Genomic DNA, 10,716 nt, shown 5'->3' on the forward strand with positions numbered 1-10,716 from the left:
TCAAACAAAGCTATTTTCTAAAAAGGCAAAAGCGGAAATGGAGGGAAGGATTTGTGGCCCTCCCGGAGCTTACAATCTAGGAAATGACACCAGGCTGAGAACTGTGGGTCTGGTCAGAGCTTCAGGGGGGCAATTTAGATTGAGGAAATGAGTTAGGGAAAATGGGTTATATACATCCCAGAGCAACTGGAGTCTTAGAGCTTAAAAACTATCACATATGGCCTGTCCTAAATGTCTAATAAAAATTATTTCAAAACAAAAACAAGAAACAAAGCTTGCCACAGCCTTGGTGTGAAGCAAGACAGGAAAGCGAATTTGCGTTCTTGATGAGCAATAACTTAGAGGCGAGAACGAACACTACAAATTTTTTATTTTATTTGAATATGCATAGAGTGCACAATCTGGTCGAGACAGACCTCCTCACAAAACACCCTCCTCCAAGCCCACTCAAGCGATATATGGCAAGTCTGTCTTCCATTATTCTTCCCTCATATGAAACTTGCTTCAGTACCTCTCCAGTTCGTGGCCTCAGCTGTGTTATCTCAGTAGCCATCTGGCATTCAGACGTATAAGGCGAGGACATCGTCTAAGGAACAATGGTATCATTTAAGTCAACGGAGCTGTTTTTTCTTTTATCATCATCAGCCGAAGAATTGTGTTATTGGCCTCTAAACAATTGTGACTAATTAGAATCCTTGCTGGATATCCGAGGAGAAGATGGGTAGAATGACAGCAGATATAAAAAAGCAAGCGGCTCGGCCAATAGGAACATTGCCACAGAGAGAGGCTGCATCTGGATTCAGGCAGCTCTGGCTTCTCATGCACTGACCTATAAAAGCAGAGGATAGCAAGATTACTGAACGCTGCTGGCCAGGAAAATGGAAGAACCAAATCAATTTAGGGATGTGCTGATTTAACCCTCTGCTTTTGGGGAGATTGGAGTTTGGTTCAAGTGAAATTTAGGAACATGTGTGGCACATTATTATTCTTGAATGAGATGGTGTCCTGGAATTATACTAAAAAGAACAAAACAAGCTAAAAGCTTAAAACAAGCAGCAAGTGCAGCAAAGCAGCCTACAGGGTTGACTGGTTTCTTAGGTTTAGATTTAAAGGATAAGATTGCCATAGCAAATGTTGCAAAGTCATTAGCTTTCCCCTCTTTGCTTTCTACCAGAACATCAACCAAAAGTAAGAGATCAAAACTGGATATATTTCTGGACTAAACGTTTCAGAAGGCAATCCTGCAGATGGGTGATGGAAGAATAATTTTTGTCTCCTCGAAAGGCTCATCCTTTGAACCTGAACTCAAGAGAACACTCAGCTGTATATGTGCCTTGGCTGAATTTTCCATTCGTTTTAAGTTTTGATATATTTTGTTCTTCAGAGCATAAATCCATTCCAACACCGAGAAGAATGAGAATGACACCATGTCACATCAAACAAGAGACTGGTCTTCACTTCGATGCACAAATAAAGCTTCTGGATGTGAGGGCGTCTCCATTTGCATCGGCTGATGGGGAATCTAGCCAACACTCCTTTGGAGAGGATATGTCAGTGGGCAACTGGAGCCCACAACCTCAGAGAATAAATATATTGGGACAAATTGTACCCAGCAGTGGATGGAATGGTGTGGCCGTGCTGCACACCTCTCTGCTCTCTGGCTGAATCACTGCAGCACACCAGGACAGAGAGGGAGAGGGACAACAGCAGTGGTGAGGCTGGTGCGGTGCAAACATGCAAGCAGAGCCAATCCAGTGCTCTTGCCAGCGCATTAGAACAGCACCAGCGGTTGGATGGCCATCTGTCATGGATGCTTTAGCTGAGATTCCTTCATTACAGGGGGTTGGACAAAATGACCTTTCAGGTCCCTTCCAACTCTACAGTTCTACGATTCTATGAATCCCCCCCCCCAACCACACTATTCCAATGAGGCTTCCACTCGCTTCTGCTATTGGAAGAATTTCTTCAGTCTGAGCAAAAACTGGCTTAAATTCTGTGCCCTCCAGAAAAGCTGCTCTGGGGCACTAAGAGATCCTTCATAACAGTGTGCAAGGTGGCACAGGAACAACAGAAGGAACATGGGGATTGGAGAAACCTACCTCCATTGAATGCCTCTAATGGTTTGGAGTCCCTTTGGCAAACTGAAGGAGCTCTTCCATTTGCATAATTTGTTTTTTAAAAAATCAATGAAAAGCAATAATGTTTATTCTGTCACATTTATACAAGGTGACTAGGCATTTATCAAACAGGGCTGCCTAGAAATGCATGCTTTTGAAGATATACTAAAATGCAATGAAACTGTGGTACATTTAATAGATCTATCCACACACGTTATACCTGAACACAGCAATAGTTCCAGACCTACCCAGATGCTTTCAAAACTGATTTACGGCAGTGGAAAATGTAGCCTAAATTCCACTAATATAGCATTTAATATTAGTGCAAACCATGTGGTTATTACTCTATTATTATGCCATAATGTATATTTTATGGCAAAACCAACAGAAAGGGTTTTGAATATTAATAATAGCATTTTCCCAGGCTGAAAGGCATTTGTGAGGGTGATGCAGGTTTTTAAAAAATAATATTTTTAATCACAAATATTTAAAAAATGACAGACGCAAGGATGCAAACAGTGGCACAGCAATCACTTTCAGTAGCTGATAATAACTCTAGTTGCGCGCACAGATATTCCACAAGGCAAGAAATGTTTAAGGATACGTTCCATTTTAGTGGTCTGTAAAGTTTCATAATCTTATATAGATTTCCCCGAACTAAATCACACAGAACGTAAGAAGCTGTCTTATCCAAATTGGACTATCTAGCTCAGAAGGTTCCCAGAGTTCCAGACAGGAAGTTTTCCCCAGCTCTACCTAGAGATTCTAGGGACTGAACGTGAAATCTTTGTGATTTTATTCATTTCTTAACCAGAGACACATTTTGTTCTTGTCCCTGCTTTTATATGCCCTGCTCACATTGCTTTTCCCTCTTGAGTTCCTTTCTCTCTATATTCCATGGATACACAATAAGGTGCACTCCAAATGACGTTGGACTCCAATTTCCATCATTCCCAACTTGCATGGTCCATTGTCAGGGATGATGGGGCCTAAAGTCCAGAACATCTTGATAGCATCTTGCCAGCTGCCTCTTCTGTAATCCACATGGTCCTTTGCCTTCTGCACTTGTCCTTTGTATGGTTCCTCTTGTCTGATTTAACATCATTTCCCATGAAGAAGAGGGCAACATGAGAAGCTCCAAAACATCTGGAATGAGTAGCTGAATTTCTTGTGCCATTGTTTGACCTGCTAATGACAAATTGAAATATGATAAGGGGTATCTTTAACAAAAAGACATTCCTTAAATGCTCATATTTGGATTGGAACTAATATTAATATTAATGCTTCTGTGAACAATAATAAATTCCTGAAATTTGAAAAGCCCTTTATATTTTCTATGTCAATGAAAGGAAACTGTGACTTTGGAATGTCTTATCTTAGAAAGATCATCACACTTGCTTGGCAATGGAATGGACTGATCATTTGGAAAGGCAGCAGAGAAATCAATTTTGTGACACCACTGATTTAGCTTATTCAATATATTTCTGTCTATCAAACTAACTCCTTGATCAGTAATCATCTAAATAGTCACGTATGGATGACGTTAATGTTTTCACCATTGAATTACTAGCTAGACACAAAGAAATGGATTGTGTATCTGGAATATCCATAGGGATTATTCTACTGTTATTAATTTGACTAGACACTGGATGTCAGTGTTGCTGTTTGCTAAAAGGAATGAAATATAAAAGGCAGCTTAATAGAAGATATCAAACAGAACGAGTCTAAATGGCTTTAACTCCTAACAATATTATTTTATATTTATCATGGATCTTATTGGTCTGAAAATATTGTTTTCTATCTTGATATTAAGGTCCTGATCAAGTCACGCTCTGTATTTAATTTGTTAATTAAATTTGTATACTGCCCTTCATCCAAAGATCTCAGGGATATTACATAATAATTTATTTTTTCCCAAGAGCAGATAGCTTTGTCGATATATTTCTAAAACATTCTGAAACTACAGGCAAATGAATGGTGTCTCAGAGTGTCACCATAAGCAACGGTAAACACATTTATAAAATCTGGTATGAGAGAAGATAGTTTAAGTGAGTTAAACTGAAGTGTTCAGATGTAAACCTTTACAGTACATTCGACTGCAATGAAATCATCTTAAAGCCTGATAGTTTAATTGGATGGAAATGATGGGAAACATCTTCTGACAAAAATAATAATAATCAAGCCAGAACTGGTCCAATTAAGGGTTGGTTTTGCAGTTATGGAAACTCAAGAGTAACAGTCTGGATGCTCTGAAGGGATAGACACATTGGTCTGGAAAAAGCACAAGAGAATGGCACATCATACTTGCCATTTCACTATGCCATTATCATCACACTGTTTTTATACATCATAAATCTGGTCCCGGGACTTCCCATTTTGATGTGATTATGGATTATCGTTGTGATGCTTAAAAGGACCTTCAAAGTCAAACTTTCCTACCAAGCTTTGTCTGTAGTTTTATTTGTGTACTTGTTTGAAGTGTAGATTCAGGTAGGTAGCCATGTTGGTTTGAGGCAGTTGAATAAATTAAAAAATTTAAAAAAATGTCCAGTAGCACCTTAGAGACCAACTAAGTCTGTTCTGGGTATAAGCTTTCGTGTGTTTGAAGAAGTGTGCATGCACACGAAAGCTTATACTCAGAACCAACTTAGTTGGTCTCTAAGGTGCTACCGGAGGGACGCGGGTGGCGCTGTGGGCTAAAGCCTCAGCGCCTAGGGCTTGCCGATCGTAAGGTCGGCGGTTCGAATCCCCGCGGCGGGGTGCGCTCCCGCTGCTCGGTCCCAGCGCCTGCCAACCTAGCAGTTCGAAAGCACCCCCGGGGGCAAGTAGATAAATAGGTACCGCTTACCAACGGGAAGGTAAACGGCGTTCCGTGTGCGGCTCTGGCTCGCCAGAGCAGCGTTGTCACGCTGGCCACGTGACCCGGAAGTGTCTCCGGACAGCGCTGGCCCCCGGCCAATAGATGTGAGATGGGCGCACAAACCCCAGAGTCTGTCAAGACTGGCCCGTTCGGGCAGGGGTACCTTTACCTTTACCTTTAAGGTGCTACCGGACAATTTTTTAATTTATTTTAACTAAAGTGTAGTATTTAATGATGAATATTCCCTTTTTGTAGTGGAAGGTGGCCAGTTGTGGACTGTTTGGCAGCATCCTGTTCTGCTGTCCATAGCCACCAATTGCAGTGGAACCAACTACCGTCTTTAAGAAATGAGGAATAAGTGGCCAAATACAACATTTTATGTAACACTGCAATGATCATTTGCAAGTCTGATGTGCACAATTGATTGGGGCCTCAAAGCAGGGTGACCATTTGTGTCATGTCAGACTTCCAGCCTGATCCTCAAGATTCTTACTTGGAAGTAAGCCCCACTGAATTCAACGGTACTTAATTCCTAATAGGTATGTGCTTAGGATTGCAACCTTTGTCTATTTCCTCCCCACATTTCACAGGCAACTTAATGATGCAAGTAGGGAAAAGGAACATTGCCATCAGCCGTTACCATGGACAATTAATCATCTTACAGCTGCAGAATCGGAATAATGCAGTGCATAGATTTTGCTACCACATTGTACAGTCATGTTTCTACCAAAGTGTGAAGTGTAAACAATGATCGTGGGTTGTGCGCTATTCAAAGCAACGTACGGTTTTCATCTTACATAGCTATATAGAAAGAAGAGCCAAGACTGACCTGAAAAACAAAAGACTCTGTTCCAATTAACGGAACCAGTCTGTACATAACTAGCCTCCAGACAAGAAACAAACAAACAATCCCCACTGAAGGGGAAGTTTCTTCTAATTAGAAAACCACTTACTCCATTTAATGGATCAAAATCACACATGGGATAGACATCAAAGCCTCCATTTGTTTTTGTTTTTTTGTACTGGGCCTTGGATCTCTTGCTGTTTCCTTGTTGCTTTTTAAATAATAAAAAAAGTTGCTTTCAGGGCAGCTTTCATAAGCCTGAATTTTCACCTATAACATATAAATTAGCATATCTGAATGCTATGCAAAGTTGTGTCGTGGGCCTATGCCTCAAGTGTTTTAAGGCCCTTGCAATGCCTTGCCTCCCATGAGCTCAATCCTAGGTCATCTGTAATACATCAGAATTACTATCCTTTCCCCTTCTCTTCAGGTGCCATCCACATTTTGTATTTCATTGTGTCTTGACAGGCTAGCAATCGTGCAGGCTCAGTCTTGAGGCTGAAGACAGGTGATCGGGTTTTCAAGAGAGCTGTAGGCGATATGACAGGGACATTGTTGCCCTGGCGCGAACAACTCAGCCCACTGTCACCTCTGCTTATAGGTCTTTGTGGTGCTTCAGATCTTGCAAACCCCATTTGACAGGCAATATTGGGACAAAGGAGATGGGGAAATAGCACAGGAAATGATGCTTCCTGAAGCAGCAACATCTACTGTCTTAAAAGCTAGAGTGCAGCCACAGAGTAGAAAGTCTGTCAAGCATGGGTGGAAACCCCCAAAACACCAACACCTAAACTTTTGCATCTACCTAAAATAAGTTTGTAGGAACAAAACCACTGCTTTCAAAATGAAAACAGAAGCGGGCTAGAAACGGAATTTGATTCAATGATCACTGATTGTCCATCAAAGTGTCTCTCATACTTTGCTCTGGATCAATACCTTTAAATATAGATCTTGGATTCAGAGGTCTTGTGAGAAAAACACTCACAAGATGATTCACAACCTGTGCAGTTCCTTGTACCGCTAAAAATCTGCTCCAGAGGGTTATGGAACCTTCTGTAACAGTGTGGGAGGTAGTGCAAGAAACTGAAAGAAAATGAGAAATTAGAGAAGGAGGAGGAGGAGGAGGAGGAGGAGGAGGAGGAGGGACCTCTCCCTCTTCCATAAATGGAAAAGGCTTTGGGGAAAAGGCTGTATCTCATTAGTAGAACACTTTATCTGTATGCGGAAGGTTCCAGGTCTGGGGGAGACCCCTCTCGAAAACCCCAGAAAACCACTGCCTGTTAATGTAGCATTTACATTGTAGTAGACAATACTCAGCTCAATTGATCAATGATCTGACTCAGCATGAAGCAGCTTCCTATGTTCCTGTGTTCACTGGCTGTCGGCCCCAAGGGCTAATCTGGATACAAACTGCTGTGCTGCTTCCGTATTTGTCTCAGGAGACTTCAGAATCTGTATTTCACTGATAACGATGTCAAAGACTCCCTTTTCAAGCTATAGGTCTGCCCTCAGGTAATGAAACTGTTCAAACTTCATTGCCTCTTTATGATGACATCTAAGTCCTTGCTGGAATAATAGCTGCTTCTGGTAGAAACAAGGGTGTTTATCAAATGGTTGCCTTTTTTGCTTTGTACATGGAGCTTTGTACATTTAACTGACATATCAATAGGATTGAGGATGCTGAGCATCTTTCATACATCAGCTGTCGGTGCTTTGTGGGATTGAGTACGGAAAGGCGTTTCTCACTTGCAAGTAATCACTTGGAAATCCAGCATTTCATTTTGTCACAAAATGCATTTACAGTGGGAAAAGAATCGGAGCAAAATACTGTGCAAAAGAAACTGATGCTCGATGGTGGCAGTGGCATATTTTATTGGCATGATTTCAAAATTAGCTTATGATTCAAAGCAATTTATTTATTTATTTATTTATTTATTTATTTATAGATACCCCACCCATTTGGCTGGGTTTCCCCAGCCACTCTGGGCGACTCCCAACATAATATTAAAAACACAATAAAACATTAAACATTAAAAACTTCCCTCAACAGGACTGTCTTCAAATGTCTTCTTAAAGTCAGGTAGTTGTTTATTTCCTTGACATCTGATGGGAGGGCGTTCCGCAGGGTGGGCACTGCTACCGAGAAGGCCCTCTGCCCGGTTCCCTGTCCAGGCTGAATGATGGGGGTGGAGACGCTCCTTCAGGTATACTGGGCTGAGGCCGTTTAGGGCTTTAAAGGTCAGCACCAGCACTTTGAATTGTGCTCAGAAACATACTGGGAGCCAATGTAGGCCTTTCAGGACCAGTGTTATATGGTCTCAGCAGCCACTCTCCCAGTCACCAGTCTAGCTGCTGCATTCTGGATTAGTTGTGGTTTTGGGTCACCTTCAAAGGCAGCCCCATGTAGAGCACATTGCAGTAGTCCAAGCAGGAGATAACTAGTCCATGCACTACTCTGGCAAGACAGTCTGCATACTGAAACTGTATACGTGACAGATTTAACGGTTTCTAACAATGTACAGTGGTGCCCCGCAAGACGAATGCCTCGCAAGACGGAAAACCCACTAGAGGAAAGGGTTTTCCGTTTTGGAGGTGCTTCGCAAAACAAATTTCCTATGGCCGTGCTTCGTAAGACGAAAATGTCTTGCGAGTTCCTGCGGTTTCCCCCCCCCTTTTCTCTCCCTTTTCCCCAAGCCGCTAAGCCGCTTATCAGCTGATCCTAAGCCACTAAGCCGCTTAACAGCTGATCCTAAGCCACTAAGCCGCTTAACAGCTGATCCGCTAAGCCGCTTATCAGCTGATCCGCTAAGCCGCTAATAGCGCTAAGCCGCTAAGCCGCTAATGGGCTTGCTTCGCAAGACGAAAAACCCGCAAGACGAAGAGACTCACAGAATGGATTCTTTTCGTCTTGCGAGGCACCACTGTCTACTAATATAAATCAGGGGGAAGACCATGTTGATAAACACCCAGAGCCAGGCTCAAGCAAAAGTGGTGTTTCAAAGCCTGGGAAAGGTTCCGAGGGCCAGAAAGAGAGGTCTGGAGGTCTGCATTTGACTCCTTGGCCTGAGGTTCCCCACCTCTGTAGTAGAGTAAAGAAGTTTATAAGAAAGCAGCTGCTCACCTATAGGCTTCCACATGATGAAACACAGGCAGGATCAGGTATCCTTCTGATCATATGAAATGTACACATTAGTGCCAACAAGGCAACTATATTAATGTCTCTTTTCCCAGAAATTACATAGTGTGTCCTTCATGAAAATAATATATCAAGGAGGCTTCTAAGGCTTTGGAATGCTTCTCATTTAGGGCATTTTTAATCTAATTCCTTCTGCACCTTGTTCAAGGGTTCCCATCTGAAACTTGATACTTGATTGTCTGATTGGATTATTTTTGCATGACTGCGCCATGTTGGTGTAAACTCAGCCCCTGACTCAACAAACAGCAGCTGAGAAGTAAAACCTTTCAGAACGGTTTGAGACAAAATACAGTTAAATCATCTTTCCTGCCTATGACAATTTGCATCTTCTTCCAATCTCCCTCCCGCCCACTCTGTGTTTTGCTTTTGTTTTCATACCAGTTTCTTTTTTTTCCCTTTTTGGTACTGTTAGGTTCTTCCACCATTCTGCAGCAATTAAGCAACATGTTTCCAGTGTTTGATTGTTTTTTACATAATAGGAACTGTTTCCAGAGGGGTGAAAAAAAGGTCTCCTATCACTGTAATGATGAAAAGAAACCCATGTAGCAATTTACTTAATTGGGAATGAAGTAGTTGGTAATAATTAAAACAAAATTAAATTAAATGTAATCTTTGACCTTGGTGGGGAGTAGAAGACAGTAAAGAGGTGGGAATGCTTGCGCTATTAATATGTTGGTGGAAAAGCCATTGCTTATAAAAACCTAATCTTTTTATAACCATTAAAATTAATGTTTTCAATCCAATATTCTGGGAACCTATTACCACTAAATCTTGACAGAGTAATAAATAGCGAAAAGATGCAATGGAGCCTTTGTCCTTCAAAAATAATATTTCAAGATTTGTAGGGAGCATTGTTATAGTCCCTTCATTCTTTTAGAAACCAGTGGCCAGAAAGGAGGAAAACAAATACACCTCCAGAAGTAATTCTAAAAGATTTTGCAATCACTTTCCACATCATGATGAAATGCAAACCATTTTCCTTCAAAGACTGTAGGCATTCAGTCTTTTGTCTGGTTTTAATGTTGACAATGTGTTGCCTGTAATTTGCCACAATCATTGATCCCAACTAATGCATACACAGGGTGGCACTGTGGTATAAACCACTAAGCCCTGGGCTTGCTGATTGGAAGGTTGGCGGTTCAAATCCCCGCAACGGGGTGAGCTCCTGTTGCTCGGTCCCAGTCCCTGCCAACCTAGCAGTTCGAAAGCATGTCAAATTGCAAGTAGATAAATAGGTACCACCCTGGCAGGAAGGTAAATGGCATTTCCATGCGCTGCTCTGGTTTCGCCAGAAGCAGCTTAGTCATGCCAGCCACATGACCCGGAAAAACTGTCTGTGGACAAACGTCAGCTCCCTCGGCCAATAAAGCGAGATGAGCACTGCAACCCCAGAGTCGTCCATGATTGGACTTAACTGTCAGGGGTCCTTTACCTTTTAATGCATACACACTAGGACATCGATGAATGGAACAGAGCTTTCCTGGCCATTCTCAGTCCCTTGGTCCTGCATCAAAGGGGTTCTGAGCTTAGAAGATGAACTAGATACCTCATAGGCCAAGGACCTTGAGGAGCATGCAGGCCCCCTGAATCCAATGCTGAGGGCCCCATTGAGGCCCTTCATACTGGTATCTGATGATGAACTCCTGGAACTCTCAGAGGAGGAGGAGGAAAAAGGAGGAGGAGGATTTGAAAGTGGTGC

At 42.1% G+C, this 10,716-nt stretch overlaps 1 long non-coding RNA gene across 1 annotated transcript in view; it reads right to left on the reverse strand.

The window, feature by feature from the left end:
* Positions 1-353: 353 nt before the first annotated feature.
* LOC309528306 overlaps positions 354-10,716 on the reverse strand; it is a 14,103-nt gene continuing 3,740 nt past the window's right edge. The window contains exon 3 of the long non-coding RNA XR_014217637.1: positions 354-3,305. This is a non-coding gene — a long non-coding RNA (uncharacterized lncRNA). The remainder of the gene's footprint in view (positions 3,306-10,716) is intronic.

This window comes from Podarcis vaucheri (assembly GCF_965113315.1).
Source record: "Podarcis vaucheri genome assembly, chromosome: 3".
In the NCBI taxonomy this organism is placed as follows: domain Eukaryota; kingdom Metazoa; phylum Chordata; class Lepidosauria; order Squamata; family Lacertidae; genus Podarcis; species Podarcis vaucheri.